Source organism: Cebus imitator, unplaced genomic scaffold (genome assembly GCF_001604975.1).
Source record: "Cebus imitator isolate Cc_AM_T3 unplaced genomic scaffold, Cebus_imitator-1.0 Scaffold260, whole genome shotgun sequence".
Classification (NCBI taxonomy): Eukaryota; Metazoa; Chordata; class Mammalia; order Primates; family Cebidae; genus Cebus; species Cebus imitator.
This window is the reverse complement of record NW_016107575.1, coordinates 1,833,811-1,852,873: the sequence shown is the minus strand read 5'-3', so window position 1 is coordinate 1,852,873 and position 19,063 is coordinate 1,833,811. Positions and strand designations below refer to the sequence as shown.

Sequence of the window (19,063 nt, the reverse complement as noted above, 5' to 3'; positions counted from 1 at the left end):
GGCGGGGACTCCACGGGAGCGCGCGCGCGGCGGGGACCCCAGGGGCTTGCGGGCGGCAGGGGGAGGCTCGGCGGACAAAGGGGCGGAGGGCGGAGGGCGGAGGGCCATGGCGTCCCCGGCCCCCGCCGCCGCCCGCCCCCGCGCCGCGCCGCCCGCCGTCCCGGCCCGCCCCAGAGCCCCCGAGATGCGCCCCGGAGCCCGCGGAACCGCCGCTCGCGGGGAGGTAGGGCCGGCCGGGCAGGGCAGGGGGGTGCGGGGTCGAGCTGGGGAGGGAAAGGAGAGGAAGGAGGGAACGCGCGCGGAGGGAGGAAACGGCTCGAGCGGTCCGAACCCTGACTGGGGAAGCGGCTCTGCGAACGGGAGCCCGAGTTCCCTTGTGCAGCCGGGGGGCCGTCCCGTCTGGTCGCGGGACTTGTGCAAAGCTCGGTCCAGACGTCCCTCCTGGGCTTGGGCTGACTCCCGGGGCTGAGCCCGGACGCCGCCGTCCCGCGCCTCTGGGACCTGCAGAAACTTGGCAGACCCCCGCCCTGCGCTGTACTGGGTCCCCCGGGGCGCGAGTGTGAGTGTGTGTGTGTGTGTGTGTGCGCGCGCGTGCGCGCGTGAGTCTGCGTGTGTGTGTGTGTGTGTGTGTCTGAGCGACTGTATGTGTGTGTGCTCACGCGTGTATCTGTGTGCGAGTGTCTGTGAGTGCCTGTGTGTGTGTGTGTGTGTGTGCGAGTGTGCGTGCGTGCGTGTAAGCAAGGGGAATCGGCCCCTGAGCACCCGAGCCCCCTTCTCAGCCGTCAGCATTTGCAGTCTTGAGAAAGCAAGAAGGTAAAGATGACGGAATGGTCTTACTTCTTCCACTTTGTCCCCAAGGGTGGAGTTGGGAGAAGATGGAGCCCAGGGGAAGTCTTTTATCCACACAGGACACAATTGTATTAGGAGAGTCACAGAGATCTGGGTGAGACCACGCAGTAGAGCCAGACCTCAGCCGTGGAATCTTGTCCTAGGGGGCCTGGGACAGGAAGCAGGAGGGCTCTCCAGGGGCGTAGATTGGGCAAGGGAAGTGCAGTGACCCTGGCTTAACCAGCTGGTGCTGACTTCCAGCTGCTGTTCAGATGCGATTCAGGGGTGTAACTTCCCCAAGGTTCCAAATGACATGAGGGGTAACAGTGTTATAATAGGCGTGCTACAATAATCGTGTTAGTAAACTCTTACACCCTCTGTGGTTACCACATAAAAGGAGAGAAAGAAATTCCTTCTCTTTGCATCATCAAATACCAGATACCAGAGTGGAGTTGACAGTCTTTGGGTGAGCATCGTGGGATGGAGCAGAGCTCCGAGAGGAAGTGAGTGTGAGTGCGCAAATGTCTGTGTGTGAGCGTGTGGGTCAGAGACAGTTTGTAAGGCCCGGTTATGAAAACGCCGGCGGGAGGGTGGCTTCTAGTCTTTTTTTTGTTTTTTTATTTTTATTTTTTGAGATGGAGTCTTGCTCTGTCACCCAAGCTGGAGTGTGGTGGCTCAGTCTCGGCTCCCTGCAACCTCCACCCCCGGGTTCAAACAATTCTCCTGCCTCAGCCTCCCGAGTAGCTGCAATTACAGGCACCCGCCACCACGCCCCGCTAATTTTTGTGTTTTTGGTAGAGACGGGGTTTCACCATGTTGACTAGGCCGGTCTCAAACTCCTGACCTCAGGTGATCTGCCCCTTGGCCTCCCACAGTGCTGGGATTACAGGCATGAGCCACTGTGCCTGGCCTCCCTTTATTCTGGAAGATTAATAAAATCCTGTGTCATGTATTCTATTCATCCCCTTAAACAGCTCTGTGTGCTAGGCGTGTGTGCTAGACATCAGTGGCACAGAGAGGAATGAGACATCCCCCATCCTTCCAGGAACACCATCCTAGCTGAGTAGTCAGAAAAGTAAAACCAGTCCTGGCCTGGCCTGGCCTGGCTGTGAGGGCTGCATAGCATACAGCTAGGGCAGCCCAGAGGGGAGCTGGTGTAGGGAAGCCCCGCAGAGTAGGTGATGCTTGAGCTAAGCCCTGAAAACTGCCTCACCAAGGAAACAGCTGGGAAGGTTATTTCAGGCTGAAAGAACAGCACATGCAAAGTCACTAAGAGGATCTACCGGAGGCCAGTGAGTGCGTGGCTGCAGGCTGCCGGATGTTAGTGCATCTTGGGGAGGGGTGAGGCGGGGGCTTTCAGGGCAGAGGCATAGGGAAGGAAGGACTCCTTCTGCTTGTGGGGTGGGGAGGCTGGAGGAGGAGGAGACCAAGGCTTTTTGCAACACCCAGGCCAGAATTACTGAGGAGCAGGAGAAGCTGAAAGGATGCCAGAGATCAAGAGGCAGGACCTGGTGACTAGTTTGGGCACAGAGCGTGATAACTTAGACTAAAACCAAGTCAGAAATGCTCAGGAGAAAACAAAGCGGAGTGAAAGGAATGCGGACCTTTTGAGCGGCCTGCGTGTAGCAGATTACAACACTTGGACAACACATTTGGCTGTAAGTTTTCTGGCAGCTTAGGGACAAACAAAAATACACTGGGTTGCATGGTTTGGGATTTTGCACAACAGAAAGCATACAAATTCTCAGAACAAAATTGTTCCTGGAATGGAACTCAACTGGGAATTTATCATGTGGAACTTTATGTAAAGACTAAAGAGTGATATAGAAAAAAATCCTCATTGCTGGTGTTGCAAAAGATGGGAAGATAAAACTCCCATCACTGCCCTCCTCTACTATCCTGTTATGTCTGGGGGACTGAACTGCACTTCCATGAGGGCTGGGTGTCATCTTAGGGTATGGGGTCAGGGGAATCCTGTACAGAGGAGACAGTGGTCCCTCGAGTGCGGGAAGAGCTGTCACCCATCTCTATGAATGTAGAGAGCAAGGCATCTGGGATGCTCAGCCATGAAGAGAAGAAGGCTCATCGTAGTATAGCCCAGAGAGGGGTGGGCTGAGACTCTGGTCTGGAGAAGGGGACAGGTAGGGCATAGCATGTTTGGAAGGGCCAGCATCCAGGAATCCTGACCCCCACGGAAACAGGCAGGGAGAATGGGCACAGCATTGTAGGATTCCATTCATATGGGCAAGTCCACTCTCCAGGGTGGTCCTGGTCTTTCTGCCTCCAGACTTGATGTAGTGCCTCCATCTAAAGGGGTAGGTAGAGGGTGGGACTCAGGAGACCAGAGATCCTCTTCAGGAGACCAGTTTGCTGCAACATGAGGAATTTGCAGAGGAACCAGGAGTGGGAGCTGAGAACTCGGGGGTCCTGAAGACTTAGGCGCAGATCTCCTGGCCAGGCCCTTCCCTTTGGTTTCTGCAGAAGGCAGAAAACCTACAGAATCTATGTCCATATACTGCTAATGTGTTTTAACTCTCAACTTTAAACTATTTCTTGCCAATTATAGCTATCTTAAATTAACATTCAGTTGGTGTGGCATTCTACCCCTCCAATCACATTTCTTAACATTTATCTTGGGGTGCACATTAAAATATACATTTAAATGCTGGGGAGGAGAGTTTGAGACCAGCCTGGGCAACATAGCAAGACACCATCTCTACAAAAAAATAAAAGAGATTGGCCAGGCACAGCGGCTCATGCCTGTAATCTCAACACTTTGGGAGGCCGAGGCAGGCAGATCACTTGAGGTCACGAGTTTGATACCTGCCTGGCCAACCCGTCTCTACTAAAAATGCAAAAATTAGCCAGGCATGGTGGACCATGCCTACAATCCCAGCTACTTGGGAGGCTGAGGCAGGAGAATTGCCTGAACCTAGGAGGTGGAGGTTACAGTGAGCCAGGATTGCGTCACTTCATTCCAGCTTGAGTGACAGAGCAAGACTCCATCTCAAAAAATAAATGAATAAAAGAAATTAACCACACAGTGGCACATGCCTGTAGTCCCAGCTACTCGGGAGACTGAGGTGGGAGGATCACTTGAGCACAAGGAGGTTGAGGCTGCAGTGAGCTGTGATTGTGCCACTGCACTCCAGCTTGGGCGACAGTGAGACCCTATGTCAAACAAACAAAAACAAAAAACAAACAAACCAAAAATGCTGGGGAGGGAGATTTAAAAACAACTGATACTCTAGGTCAATTAAATCAAAATCTCTAAGAGTGGGCCTTGGTGTCAGTATTCTTTTAAGGTCCCCCGACTGATTTCAAGGTACAGCTGAGGTTGAGAGTGGCCGCTCTAACAGTCACCTATAAAGAACCCATCACAGGGAGGGACAGAAACCCAGATTCTAAAAGATCCCAAATGGGGCACATGGGATGCCTCACAGGTCCTCAGAAACGGACAAGTCTGGCCCTGCTTGTGCCTGGTGTTCCACACAGTCTCCTGGGCTCCTGGTCTGGCTGCTTCCCCCCGAGGTCTTTGCCGGCCCTCCTCTGTTCCTTCTGGCAGTCACCTTGCTGAAGACTGGGGGTTAGGAGTTGCTTCCCTGGAGCTGCCCTGGATTGCTCTTTCTTGGAGAGATTCTAGTGAAACTGCTTTTCCATGGGTTCATTGTGCAGCCCCTTTCAGGCCGTGACCTCTCACTGTCCTCACCAGTGCCTCTCTGCCCACACACATTGTTGCTCTGTGACCCCAGGAGCCTGGCCCTGGGCGCTGAGGTCCTTCTTCTGCCGCCTAAACCAGACCGCCTCCACTTATACCCCCGGCTCTCTTGAAATTCCCTGTGCTGGTTACTCAGGGAGAAGAATGCCAGGCCCCATTGCCCCCTTTAATGATCAGAGGCAAGCACTGCCTGGAAGTAGGGCAAGCCATGAGTGAAGTTCTCTACTTTCGATGTGCAAAAGACAGCAACATGCTGGGAAGCCAGAGTCAGACTCTCCTGTACCCTCGCCTTAAAATCGGTGTCTGACGTGGGCAAAAGTTCACTCCATCAGCCCTCAGTTTGCCTGGAAGTTAAGCTCTTTGCCAGCTGGGCACATAATTGCCACTCTGTCTTCAGCTTCTCTTTGGCATGTTTGTCACTAGCTTGCAGTTCAGAGGGGCTAAAAGACAGATAAGCCCAAGACCCACTTTTCCAACTGGCTGAACTATGGGAAACCAAGTGATTGTTTTTTTTTTTTCCCTGGCCTTGAGGGAAGGAAGGGGTGAGTCACCCTTGTAGCAAGCTTGGAGAAGAGGTTAGCTTCCCTCAGTGGCAGGGAACCAGGAGGTTATAGGCACTCCTTCAGAAGGAAATGAAAGCAGGGATAATCAGCTGGAGAGTGGGACCAGGACAGGGAGCTGTGACCTTGGCTGTGACCCCTCCTCCCGGGATCCCCAGGCCTTCCATACACTGCGGATCTTATCTGAAGGGCTTGTCAGACCACTTCAAGCACACTGCCAAAAGCGTTTCCTTTTGTGGTTTTGTCTTCTAAAAAAGTACACTTAAAAATTGTAGGTTTACTTATAAACTTTATATGTAATCTATGAAAGTTATATTTGTCATTAAACATTTATTTATCTGTTTAGACAGGGTCTTGCTCTGTTGCCCAGGCTGGAGTGCAGTGGTATAATCATGGCTCCCTGCAGCTTCCACCTCCTGGGCTCAAGTGATCCTCCTGCCTCAGCCTCCTGAGTAGCTGGGACTATAGGCACACACCACCGTACGCAGCTAATTTTTGTATTTTTAGGAGAAACAGATTTTCCCCATGTTGTCCAGGCTGGTCTCAAACTCCTGGGCTTAAGCAGTTCACCTGCCTTGGCCTTCTAAAGTGCTGGGACTACATGCATGAGCCACTGCACCTGGCCAAAAAAAAAAATTTTTTTTTTTTTTGAGATGGAGTCTTGCTCTGTCACCCAGGCTGGAGTGTAGTGGTGTGATCTTGGCTCACTGCCACTTCTGCCTCCTGGGTTCAAGCAATTCTCCTGCCTCACCCTTTCAAGTAGCTGGGACTACAGGTGCCCGCCACCTTGCCTGGCTAGTTTTTGTATTTTTTAGTAGAGACGGAGTTTCACCACGTTGGCCAGGCTGGTTTGGAACTGCTAACGTTAAGTGATCTGCCCACCTCGGCCTCTCAAAGTGCTGGGATTACAGGCGTGAGCCACTGTGCCTGGCCAAAAATTTTAAATTTCTAATTATCATATGTTTTCCTCCAAAAGTTAACAAAACTCAAAATATAATACATTGCCTCTGTGCATGTGCCACAGTATGAATTTTAATGTTCATATTAACTTAAATAGAAATTCATAAAATATTCAGGGCAAAACCAGTGTGGGTACAATTGGGTTAAGGAACAGAGAGGGACTGTATCTTATTATTGTTTTAAGAGTGCATATTAGAATCTCATTTTCAAAATAACCATCACTTGGCACAAATAGATTCAATAAGCATGTGGCTTTGAAATCTATTTTAATCTAGCAATTCCACTTTTTGGAATTTATCTTACAAAAATATTGGAACAAGTGCTAGAGAGTATTTGTGGCAGTATTGCTGGTAGTAACGGAGGTTGGAGGCTGAAGTGGGAGGATCACTTGAGCCTGGGGGGCAGAGATTGCAGTGAGCCAAGATCACGCCACTGCACTCCAGTCTGGGCCACAGAGGCCTCAAAAAATATTTGTAGATTGTCTTCCATGTTGTCCCAATTTTGTCTCTTGCTGTTGGTTTCATGTTTCCATAACCTTGGTCGTACATTGCCATGATTCCACATGTTGTGTAGGAAAGAGCCAACCTAGCAAAGCAATCTCAAGGGCTTCTCTTTCTCTCCCTTAAACTCCCCTGCTTCTCAGAAGAGAAGATGCAGTAATAGTCAAACTTGATTTGATTTTTTGCAAGTTTATAGTAGGTAATAGATAGGGTAACCATATACATACAGTGGGACAGTAGCGAAAGTAAAAAGGGAGTGCTAGGCCTGGCACAGTGGCTCACGCCTGTAATCCCAGCACTTTGGGAGGCCGAGGCGGGCAGATCACCTGAGGTCAGGAGTTCGAGAGCAGCCTGGCCAATGAAACACCATCTCTACTAAAAATGCAAAAATTAGCTGGGTGTGGAGACAGGCACCTGTAGCCCCAGCTACTCGGGAGGCTGAGGCAGGAGAATTCCTTGAATCCAGGAGGTGGAGATTGCAGTGAGCCGAGATCGCGCCACTGCACTCCATCCTGGGCGGCAAGAGCAATGAAACATCTCCTCAAAGAGCACTAAAAATAAATTGTTAGTTAATGTACAATAGGCCTGACCTGGACTGTCCCTTCGAACTGAGCCTTGTGGCCACACTGGTAAAGGCTGAGAGTTGGATATGCTCATTCATTCTCTTTGCTGGGACAGGTGTGTTGACCAAGCCAGAGGTGATTGGGGACCACCCCTCTGTCTATCCCCCGCCACCTTTCTTATCCACATCTAGAGTTTAGGCTTGAGTTTAGGGAAAGGAAGGGGGCCAGGTCAGTAACCTAAGGTTGCATATGAACTTCCTTCTTGCTCCCATTCATTGAATCAGAGGAGACATATACTACTTTCACTGTGTCTCCTAGCTTACCATGGAAAAATAATAACTGCCTGTCTTCTTCCAGCAAACTTTAAAGCATTAAAACAGGACGCTTCTATAATTTTATTTGGGCATTTCATGTGCGTGGGAAATACAGGCTAAACCTCCCCAGAAGACTAGGCAGAGGCATTTGTAAGGGATCACACAGCAAATTACTCTGCATGGTCTGGAGTGAAGTTGGTTGGGGGAGAAGCCGCTCTGGTTTTGTTACTAGATAGAAATGATGGGACACCCTAAGACATAGAACTAGTGTCCCCCGAGTTTGGAGTGAGACTAGTCTCTCATCCGCAGACTTGTTGGTGACTGTGAAGATGGAAGGGAGCTTCCCGAAGCAGCTTGCCTCGTGCTCTGGGATCTTCAGCCAGGGCAATGTCTCCAGCACCCTGGAGACTCAGAGGGATTCTCTACTTAATACTCTGAGCTGCAGATGAGATTTGTTGAGATTTGTCAGGAAGTGTGTGGTCATCCAACCCCAAATGTAACTCCCTGGCATCTTGTGGTGACTGTCCTCTGTCATCTTGTCCATTTCATCATCTGTATTTGTGACAATCAACAAACATACCCAACCTTCCAGGATATCAGAAGGCGACCAGTGCCCTCTGTTTACCCTCCAGCTGACTGATGAGGCTAACGGGGTGGAAAAACGTCAGAGAAGAGAGAGCTTCTTAATGCCTCTCCAAACAATCAGACTGGAAGATTCCAGCACTGCAGAGAGCCAAGAGAGCCTCTTATTCCAGGCTCTTCTTTAACTGGAACATAAGACAGGCAAGATTCCTGGTCTGGGATGGAACTGAGAGAGATGGGGACAGGGGCTAAGAGGCTGGTTCTAGGTAAACACACAACCCCAAGGTTCGGTCTGCCAGTTTATCAGAGAAATCGAGAAAGAGAATGCTCCTTTTGGGACCAAGAGAGAAGCAGAACAGATGCAAGAGTCCCATGAGGCAGATCCACGTGTTCCTTCCCCACACCCCTGAAATCTGGCTTCTATTCCTAACCATCTGCTGAAACCATATCTCAGGTTACTAATGGTTCGTCCATGGCCAGTTCCCTGTTCTTATGCTTCTTCATCTCACTAATGCACGTGACACACCCCTGATCCTTCCTTCTTGAAACCCAAGTCCAGGTGGATGTAAAATGGGTGCAGCAATATATCTGTACCACTTGTCAAAATATGGAAATGCTTCTATTCTGGTGGGTGAACAGGGTGTCGCACATTCCCAGGACCACTAACTCTCCCCTAGCCAAGATCTGGCCATTAAAGGGTTAACAATAAGGCCATTCTGATTGTTGGGCTCTTGCACACCTTTGTTATAATTCTCTTTTTGTTTTTTGTTTTATGGCTTTTTGTTTTTTTTTTTAAGACGGAGTCTCACTCAGTCGCCCAGGCCGGAGTGCAGTGGTGCCATCTTGGCTTGCTGCAACCTCTGCATCCTGGGTTCAAGTGATTCTCCTGCCTTAGCCTCCCGAGTAGCTGAGATTACAGGTGTGCATCACCACATCTGGCTTATTTATTTATTTATTTATTTATTATTTTTTGTAGAGACAGAGTTTCACCATGTTGGTCAGGCTGGTCTCAAACTCCTGACCTCATGATCCGCCTGCCTCAGCCTCCCAGACTCCTGGGATTATAGGCATGAGCCACTGCCCCCGGCTCCCTCTCCTTCTTCACTGTCTCCCTCAGTTCATCATGCTCAGTTTCATCGCTCCTTCCCAAACTGGACCTCTGAGTTGTTCTTTGTATAGACCGTTAGTTACCTCATTACCTCTCACTGCCTCTTGAATGTACCACTCTCACCTTAGTGTGTCCAAAAGAGAACATATTTTCGTTACATTCCATGGCCTCCTTATTACCCTGGGTTAGCAAACCTTCAGTCCTCCTTATTTCAGAACATCCCAACGTCTCGCCTGCTGCTGGGTCCGCTTCCCCCTGGCTCCGAAGTGAGTCCGGGAGCTCTCATTCTTCCAGGCTGGTCTTCATGCTGCTCAGGGCTTTGCCTTCTTCTTTACTCCATGTGTTGGCCTCCTCGGGAGCATTTTCCCTTTCCCAACTCTTGGAATCCAATGGAGCCTTTCTTGGCCACCAGACTCTACCACTTTCAAGCAGTCCCTGGTCCCCTTTCATTGCCCTCCTCTAAATTTCTCCAGTTTATATTCGTTTCATAACATTTGCCGCCGTAGTTCAAATGTATTCCTCCCCCTGATCTCCGTTGTCGCTCCTACATACCTCTGTAATTAATTTTGAATACTGCCTTTCACCCTAGACACCATTCTGTTTTGGTTGTCCTGATTGTCTTTTGAAAAATAGATCTTCACAGATTCCTCTTTTGAGTTTTCTGTGAGTTTTATTAAGGGTGTGTCAGGCATTCCCTGGACCAACCTTGTCTTTCTGTTTTGAACAACTGCAATCTTTTATTGCCATTTGGTTGATAGGGTTTATGTCTTTTATCTCTAGCTTTTTTATACTTGTGTGTTACCAACAGCACCTCACAGATGTCTGTCTTTAGCTTGCTGATTAATTGTCTTGATTAGTTGTAAATGGATCCATGCTGGCTAAGATTAACTAAATGAAATTACAGACCAGGTGTGGTGGCTCACGCCTGTAAGCCCAGTACTTTGGGAGGCCGAGGTGGGCAGACCATTTGAGGTCAGCAGTTCGAGACCAGCCTGACCAACATGGTGAAACCCTGTCTTTACTACAAATACAAAAAAAATTAGCCGGGTGTGGTGGCACGTGCCTGTAGTTCCACCTACTCAGGAGGCTGAGGCAGGAGACTTGCTCGAACCTGGGAGGCAGAGGTTGCAGTGAGCTGAGATCGCACCATTGCACTCCCGCCTGGGTGACAGAGAGAGACTCCGCCTCAACAACATTAAAAAAAAAAAAAAAAAAAAAAAAAAAAAAAAAAAAAAAAAAAAAAAAAAAAAACTTATGGGCAAAAGGGGATTTCCCATATCTTGAAAGTTAGCTAAATAAAAGTGAACACATTTCCAGGCATTGCACAACTTCTGAGTACAGAACACCAGGCACAGATAGGAAACAAGCAGAAGTAGGGTCTCAGGTCAGGCAGAGCAGGCTGCACTGGTCTGAGGGCGACCTCCGCCTTACTGTCACAGTCGGCACCATAGCCGGTGCCACTGAGGACTGACAGGTCACTGTGCTCCCTGGATTTTGCTGCCAAGGGACGAGGATCAGGTCATCTAGTTCCAAAACCAGCTTTTACAGATTATAACAGCACTTATATGTTGGAGAGTAGTTTAGAGCTTATCCACACTTGTAAACAAGTGAGGCTGTGTAAGCAGCCCTACAGGTGAGTTGAGGGCATGGTATTGTTACTAATTCATTAAGAATTAATGTATGCTGGCTGGGCGCAGCGACTCACACCTGCAGTCCTAGCACCTTGGGAGGCCAAAGCTGGCGGATCACTTGAGGTCAGGAGTTCGAGACAAGCCAGGCCAACTTAGTGAAACCACCATCTCTGCTAAAAATATAAAAATTAGTTGGGCATGGCGGTACACTCCTGTAGTCCCAGCTACTTGTTTGGAGGTTGAGGCAGGAGAAATGCTTGAACCCAGGAGACAGAGGTTGCTGTGAGCCGAGATCATGCCATTGCGCTCCAGCCTGGAGTACAAGAGCAAAAGTCTGTCTCAAAAAAAAAAAAAAAAGAACGTATGCTGGGCATGGTGGTTCACACCTGTAGTCCCAGCAACTTGGGAGGCTGAGGTGGGATGACTGCATGAGCCCAGGAGTTTGAGTCCAGCCTGGCCAACAAATCGAGACCCTGTTTCTATGTCTCCACAAAAAAAAAAAAAAAAATTAGCCGGTTGTGGCCGTGCATGCCTGTGGTCCCAGCTAATTGGGAGGCTGAGGCGGGAGGACTGCTTGAGCCCGGGAGGTTTGAGGCTGCGGTGAACTGTGATTGAGCCACTGCACTCATCCTTGGTGACAGAGTAAGACCCCATCTCAAAAAAGAAAATAATAATTAAAAATAAAAATAGGGTCACGCAAATTCGTGAAGCGTTCCATATTTAAAATAATAATAATTTTAAAAAATTAAAATAGGCCAGGTACAGTGGCTCACACCTGGAATCCCAGCACTTTGGGAGGCCAAGGCAGGCAGATCACTTGAGGCCAGGAGTTCAAGCAGCCTGACCAACATGGTGAAACTCCATCTCTACCAAAAATACAAAAAATAATAATAATAATTAGCCAGGCGTGGTGGTGCAGGCCTGTAGCCCCAACTGCTCGGGAGGCTGAGGCACAAGAATTGCTTGAACCCTGGAGGCGGAGGTTGCAGTGAGCTGGGATTGCGCCACAGCACTCCAACCTGGGTAACAGAGCAAGACTCCATCTCAAAAAACTAATCTAAAAATAAATAAATATAAATTTAAAATAATAGAGCATTATTACTTATTAATATTATTTGGCAGGGTTAAGTTCAGAATAATGGGAAACATTTGCTGAGCGCTCTTTCTGGGCTGTGCACCATGCCAAATGCTTTACAGGTGCAATCTCATCTAATCCTTACCAGTCTTTTAAAGTAGGTGCTACCATTATCACCATTTTACAGAGGCGAGAACTAAGGCTTAGAAAAGTAACTTGATCAAGGTCCGGAAGCTCTCCAGTTTCCCTGGAATTTAAACCTGGGTCTGTCTGATTCCAAACCCTAATGATATACCCTTTCTCCAGCTTTTTCTCAGAACCCAGGAGCAGCTGCAGGAGTGGCCTCAGCTCCATTCTCTTGTGCTGGCCCCAAGCAAGGGGATGGGAGATGACGTCTCCCTCTAAGATTGCTGCCTTTTGTCCAAATGTGCTGGCGGGGAGCCAGGCCTGGAAACTCTCTGCTCATGGAAAGAAAGAACAGAAGCCAGCAAAAGAGGGTGGGAAGAGTCTGAGGGGAAGAAAGGAAGAGGAGGACAGGAAGGCAACAGGGAGAAAGGGAAAGGGAGGGTGCTGTGGGTAGCACAGCTGGAGAGGGAGATGCTGCGCCAGGAAGCAAGCGAACGTGACCTCCGCATGCATTCCATCCAAGTGGGCTGTTCAGTGGTGCAGCATGAGCCTCCAGCCCTGGAAGGCACAGGCCCTGGGCTTGTCCAGGTGCTCAGAGACCAGGACAGATCACACCGGGTGGTCCTTCCTCCCATTCTCAGGATGACTGTCCAGTGAGGTCAGATCAAAACCACCAGCAGGAAAGCCTTCAGAGGGAAAAGCACCACACATTGGCAGCCCCAGGGCTGCCTCTGGAGGTGAAGGAGCTGGCCAGACAGGGCCTACATGTCACAGTGTGAAGACTGTGCAGAGGAGGGAGAGGGGGAAGGGAGGAGACTGGGTGCTGGGTACCGTGAATAAAATCAAATCACAACAATTTCCTGAGTTCCTACTCTGGAGTGAGGTGTAGAAGGTCCGCACCCTGCCCCCAAGGTTCACATGTAGGCGTTAGGCACCTGGATGCTGGAGTCAGACAACCGGAGTCATTCAGCATCCAAGCAGCCTTGGGAAAAGCTAATCCCTCCAGGCCGAAATTTCCACATCTGAGAAGGGGAGGCAGTAGTAAGCTTCCTGTGAGCATAAAGCTAAATGACCTGTGTAGAATCTTGCTTAGGGAATAGTAACTGCTCAGTTAGTATCAGCTGTTCAGTCATCATTGCAGCTTAATTTGAGGTGTCAAAACATAAATATGTGAAACCGTCCATAAAAAATGTATGAATAACACATGAAGCCAACCATAGAAGACATAACACAAGGTTACGGACATTCAGTTAGAAAAAGCTTTTTCTTCTTACAACTTTTTCTTCTTTTCTTTTTGTAAGAAAAGAAGAAAAAGCATTCAGTAGGAGCCCATGGCTAATATTTTTTGTTTTTGTTTTTGTTGAGGTAGAGTCTCACTCTGTTGCCCAGTCCCCTGAGTCCCCTGGAGTACAGTGGCGCAGTCTTGGCTCACTGCTAACTCTGCCTCCCGGGTTCAAGTGACTCTCCTGCCTCAGCCTCTGGAATAGCTGGGATTACAGGTTCATGCCACCACACTCAGCTATTTTTTTAATTTTTTTCTCTCTTTTTTTTTCTTTTTAGTTGGCAAACAGGATGGAAAGTCAACAGATTTTTTTGTGTGTGTATTTTTAATAGAGACAGGGTTTCACTATGTTGGTGAGGCTGGTCTCGAACTCCTGACCTCAGGTGATCTGCCTGCCTCAGCCTCCCAAAATGTGGTTCAATCTCAGCTCACTGAAACCTCTGCATCTCGGGCTTAAGGCATTCTCCTGACTGAACCTGCTGAGTAGCTTGGATTACAGGTACATCCTGCCACACCTAGCTGATTTTTGTATTTTTATTAGAGACGGGGTTTCACCATGTTAGCCAGGCTGGTCTCCAACTCCTGACCTCAGGTGATCCACTTGGCTCAGCCTCTCAAAGTGCTGGGATTACAGGCGTGAACCACCGTGCCCGGCCTCATGGCTAATGTTATCTGGTAGCTATATGGCAAATGTGTTTTGTTTGGTTGGGTTTTTTTGAAAATCCTCAGGCTGGGTGTGGTGGTACACACCTGTTATTCCAGCTACTTGGGAGGCAGAAGCAGGAAGATCGCTGGACATAAGGTCGAAGCTGTATTCACACCACTGCACTCCAGCCTCGGCAACAGAGACGCTGTCTCAAAAAGCAAAAAAAAATAAAAAATAAAAATCTCAACATCCTAATAATAACAAAGAACATTTCTCCCTTCTTAAAAAAAAAATACACACACACACACAACACGAACTTTACAAATCTCTCTGGGTTTCTGAAGAAGTGGGCTCTTCAACTAACAAAAAAAGAAAGAAAGAAACGCTTTCAAGAACATGTAACTGGCAGATCCAGGTTTTCCTGTGACAGCTTCTCAGTGGAAACCTGAGTTCCCTGAGGCAAAGGAAAGGAGGTTGAGGAGGAGAATGAGCCCTAGGCAGGGTAACAGGAGCCCTGGGTTCTGCTTCTGCCTCTACCACCATGTGGCCAGGTGACAGGCTAGGTGAGCCACAAAACCCCTGGGCTGCGTGACAGGCTAGGTGAGCCACAAAACCCCTGGGCCGCAGTGTTGTCACGTGCAGCCCTGGTGTCCTACCTGTCCCCTCCCTGTGTCGGTGTTCAGGAGTATCTCCATGCCAGGGGCTTTTCCAGCATCATTACGTATCTTTTTTTTTCCCTTTCCTCCTTGAATTTCCTCACTAGATTGGGACCTCTGGGAAGCACTGTCATTTACAGGCTGGGTTCCCAGTGACACACACTGGGTCACAAGGGGAGAGCTGCTGAGGCCAGGAGGAGGATGTGGAAGGCTGGGTCAGCCAGTGCAGGCGTCACTCCCAACAGGGTCCTGGGAGAAGGGACTCAGCATTTCCTGAAGGCAGATGACTCCATAAATAGACCAGGGGATGGGAAAAAGATTTGATCATCCCTTTCCTCCTGTCAGATCCGGACTCTGCAGCCCCTCGTAAATGTTTTTCACTCACATAGGCCCTGCCGGGGCGTTAGGGGTGGAAGTTGGGACATGAGATGGACTTTCTCCTATGTTGTAGATCCAAACAAGAACTGAAGAAGGTGTACATGCCTTTTCTTTATTCATTTACCCACATAAACTTCTTCGTCCATTTCAGTATAAGGCCGGAGATTTTTCAGTGGGGTTTTATTGGAAGGAAGCAAGTGAGGAAGAAAATTGTATGCTTTCTGATGCCATTGCCTGTTTAACTTCACAGCTTCAGCAGATGCTCTTCAGGTCCTCAGAAAGGTTAGGTCTCCTGACATCAGCCTTCCTAAGACTTCAGGTGTTCCTGACATCAGCCTAAGACTTCAGGTGTTCCGACACTTTCAGTGTCATGAGAGTCTCCTCTGGGAGGGAAAGGGACTTTTTTTTTTTGAGACAGTCTTTGTCACCCAAGCTGGAGTGCAGTGGCACGATCTTGGCTCACTGCAACCTTCACCTCCCAGGATCAAGCAGTTCTTCTGCATCAGCCTCCCAAGTAGCTGGGATTACAGGCACCCACCACCACACCCGGCTAATTTTTGTATTTTTAGTAGAAGACAGGGTTTTGCCATTTTGGCCAGGCTGGTCTAGAACTCCTGGGATGGAGGTTGAATTGTCTCTCAGACCTGGGCATGCTTACTTCGGTACACTGGTTTTGTAAAATTCTGTGTTCTTTTATATTCATGAGCACGGAAGGCTCCTAATGGCTGGGTAGCTCTCATTTACACTGAGCCTCCAAAACAGCATTTTAACTGTCTGAAGGGGAGGGGATGTGAAAACTTGGTGAATTTGGATAAAGAGTATATAAATTTTTTGTACTATTCTTGCAACTGTTCTGTAAACTTGAAATTATTGCAAAATTATTTTTTTTTTTCAGATGGAGTCTTGCTCTGTCACCCAGGCTGGAGTGCAGTGGTACAATCACGGCTCACTGCCACCTCTGCTTCCTGGGTTCAGGCAATTCTCCTGCCTCAGCCTCCTGAGTAGCTGAGATTACAGGCATGTACCACCATGCCTGGCTAATTTTTGTATTTTTATTGGAGACGGGGTTTCACCATGTTGGCCAGGCTGGTCTCAGACTCCCAACCTCAAGGGATCTGCCCATCTCGGCCTCCCAAAGAACTGGGATTACAGGCATGAGCCACCTCGCCCGGCCCAAAATTAAAAAATTTAAAGGTCGGTATGCTTCTGGTATCATCTTGGCAACAGCTTTCAGAAAGTCTACGCAAGTTGTGTTCACAGATTCTGCCTTGGTTTGTGTGTTGCTTGACCCCTGCAAAGAAATCCTAAAAATCATCTGGGCATCTCCTCCTTACCAAACCAGTGTTGCTTTTCATTCAGTGGTTGGTGCTTCCTTAAATATTAGCCATTCTGAGATTATGCAGATGTCTGTGCCTTCCAGCCGTGAACCCCAAAGGAAATCAGCCCAATCTTCAAGCCCAGCTCAGGGGCTGCTATTTCACAGATGGCTTTCACCTTCATCTGTTTTGCTTATCATACTGTGTTTTGTATTAGAGACATTCATGTGCATCTTATTTCCTGTATGAAAATGGAAACTGTCGGAGGGCAAATTAATCTATTTTACATTTCTCCCAAGTTTCACCGTATTCCCTGAGAGAAGGAGGCACAACTGTTAGTTTGCAAGAATGAATTACATGACTGGGCCAGGCACGGTGGCTCACGCCTGTAATCCCAGCACTTTGGGAGGCAGAGGCGGGTGGATCACCTGGGGTCTGGAGTTTGAGACCCACATGGAAAAACTCCCGTCTCTACTAAAAAAAAAGAATGCAAAATTAGCTGGGCGAGGTGGTGCATGCCTGTAATCCCAGCTACTTGGGAGGCTGAGGCAGGAGAATCACTTAAACCGGGGAGGCTGAGGTTTCAGTGAGCTGAGATCATGCCCATCATACTCCAACCTGGGGAACAAGAGCGAAACTCTGTCTCAAAAAAAAAAAAAAAAATGAATGAATTACATGACTGTAATAGGCCCTTTGTCTCTGTGAGTTCCACATCTAAGGATTCAACCAACCCCAGACTGAAAATAGGAAAAAAGAATTCCAGAATGTGTTATGTTGCAGATGTATATAATATAGTTATGCCTAGGGTGTTTGCATTTGTACTGAACATGTACAGACTATTTTTCTCTCATCATTATGTCTTAAACAACACAGATAACAACTATTTACATAGCATTTAGGTTGTGTTAAGTTTTTTGTTTGTTTGTTTGTTTGTTTTTTGGGATGGAGTTTCGCTCTTGTTACCCAGGCTGGAGTGCAATGGCGCGATCTCGGCTCACCGCAACCTCCGCCTCCTGGGTTCAGGCAATTCTCCTGCCTCAGCCTCCTGAGTAGCTGGGATTACAGGCACGCGTCACCATGCCCAGCTAATTTTTTGTATTTTTAGTAGAGACGGGGTTTCACCGTGTTGACCAGGATGGTCTCGATCTCTTGACCTCGTGATCCACCCGCCTCGGCCTCCCAAAGTGCTGGGATTACAGGCTTGAGCCACCGCGCCCGGCCAGTTTTTTTTTTTTTTTTAATTGCATTTTAGGTTTGGGGGTACATGTGAAGAACATGCAAGATTGTTGCATAGGTATACACGTGGCAGTGTGATTTGCTGCCTTCCTCCCCCTCACCTATATCTGGCATTTCGGTTTTTTGTTTTTTTTTTAGGCAAGTCTTTGTCACCCAGGCTGGAGTGCAGTGGCATGATCTTGGCTCACTGCACCTTCTGCCCCCCCGGTTCAAGAGATTCTCCTGCCTCAGCCTCCCAAGTAGCTGGGATTACAGGTGCCTGCTAACATGCCTGGCTAATTTTTGTATTTTTAGTAGAGATGGGGTTTCACCATCTTGGCCAGGCTGGTCTTGAACTCCTGACCTCATCGTGAGCCACCTGCCTTGGCCTCCCAAAGTGCTGGGATTACAGGCGTGAGCCACTGTACCCAGCTTGTGTTAGATATTTTAAGTAATCTAGAAGTGATTCAAAGTATGTAGAAGGGCCAGGCCTGGTGGTGGCTCACATCTGTAATCCTAGTACTTTGGGAGGCTGAGGTGGGAGGATTGCTTGAGGCCAGGAGTTCAAGACCAGTCTGGGCAACATAGCAAGACCCTGTTTTTCCAAATTTTTTTTAAAAATTAGCTGAGCCTAGTGGCTCACACCTGCAGTCCCAGCTACTAAGGAGGCTGAGGTGGGAGGATCACTTGAGCCTAGGAGGTTGAGGCTGCAGTCAGCCTTGACGGCATCACTGTACTCCAGCCTGGCAACAGAGGGAGACCTTGTCTCTTAAAAAAAATTTTTTTAATTAAATATATGGGAGGATGTGCATAGATTATATCCAAATACTACGCCATTTTTATGAGACTTAAGCATCCATGAATGTTGGTATCTGGGTAGCATCCTGGAACCAATCCCCCGAGGATACCAAGGGATGACTGTATTTCCCTCTAGCCATTGGTTTCCATATAATCACTCTTTGGACCCATTGAAACATTGGTACTGGGTTGTGGTTACTGTAGACCAGGATCTAAATCTTGGTAGTCTCTAAGGGAAAGGAACTAATGAGAATAAAGTATCACTTAGCCTCCCTTCAGGAGATGTGATGGCAAAGCAAAACAAGTGCAGAGTGATGAACTCAGCTGAGCTAGATGCCCTGCAGCTGTGGGGCTTGCTGGGCACCTCGGGGCAGATCCAGACACCAACAGACAACAGCAGAGGGGGGTTATATTCCCCCTCTCCCTCACTGTATTTGTAATAGCAATATTAATACATGCTTATTATAGAAAATTTGGAAATCTGGGGTGGGATTTTTGTTGTTAAAAATATAGATGTTAGAGAATGAAAAAAAAAATCAAAGTTTCTTACCCAATGGCAACTACTGTTACTCCTTCATTATATTTACTTCCAGTCATTTTCTTCTGTGTACAGTTTTGAATAGTAATAAATTCCTCCTCCCCCGCCCCTTTTAAACATTGTTTCATTCATTTTGGACACAAGCTTTTGGATTCTCTTTCTTTTGGCTAACATTACAACATGAACATTTTTTCCATTTAATAATAGTCTTCTTTTTTCTTTTTAGCTTGAGTTTAAGATTTTTCTTTTTTTTTTTTTTTTTTTTTTTT

General features: G+C 48.1%; 1 protein-coding gene across 1 annotated transcript in view; it reads left to right on the top strand.

The window, feature by feature from the left end:
• Positions 1-202: 202 nt before the first annotated feature.
• Positions 203-19,063, top strand: part of DENND2A (DENN domain containing 2A) — a 116,135-nt gene continuing 97,274 nt past the window's right edge. Inside the window, exon 1 of the mRNA XM_037728272.1 lies at positions 203-223. The gene's annotated coding sequence lies outside the window, so the exon portion shown is untranslated. The remainder of the gene's footprint in view (positions 224-19,063) is intronic.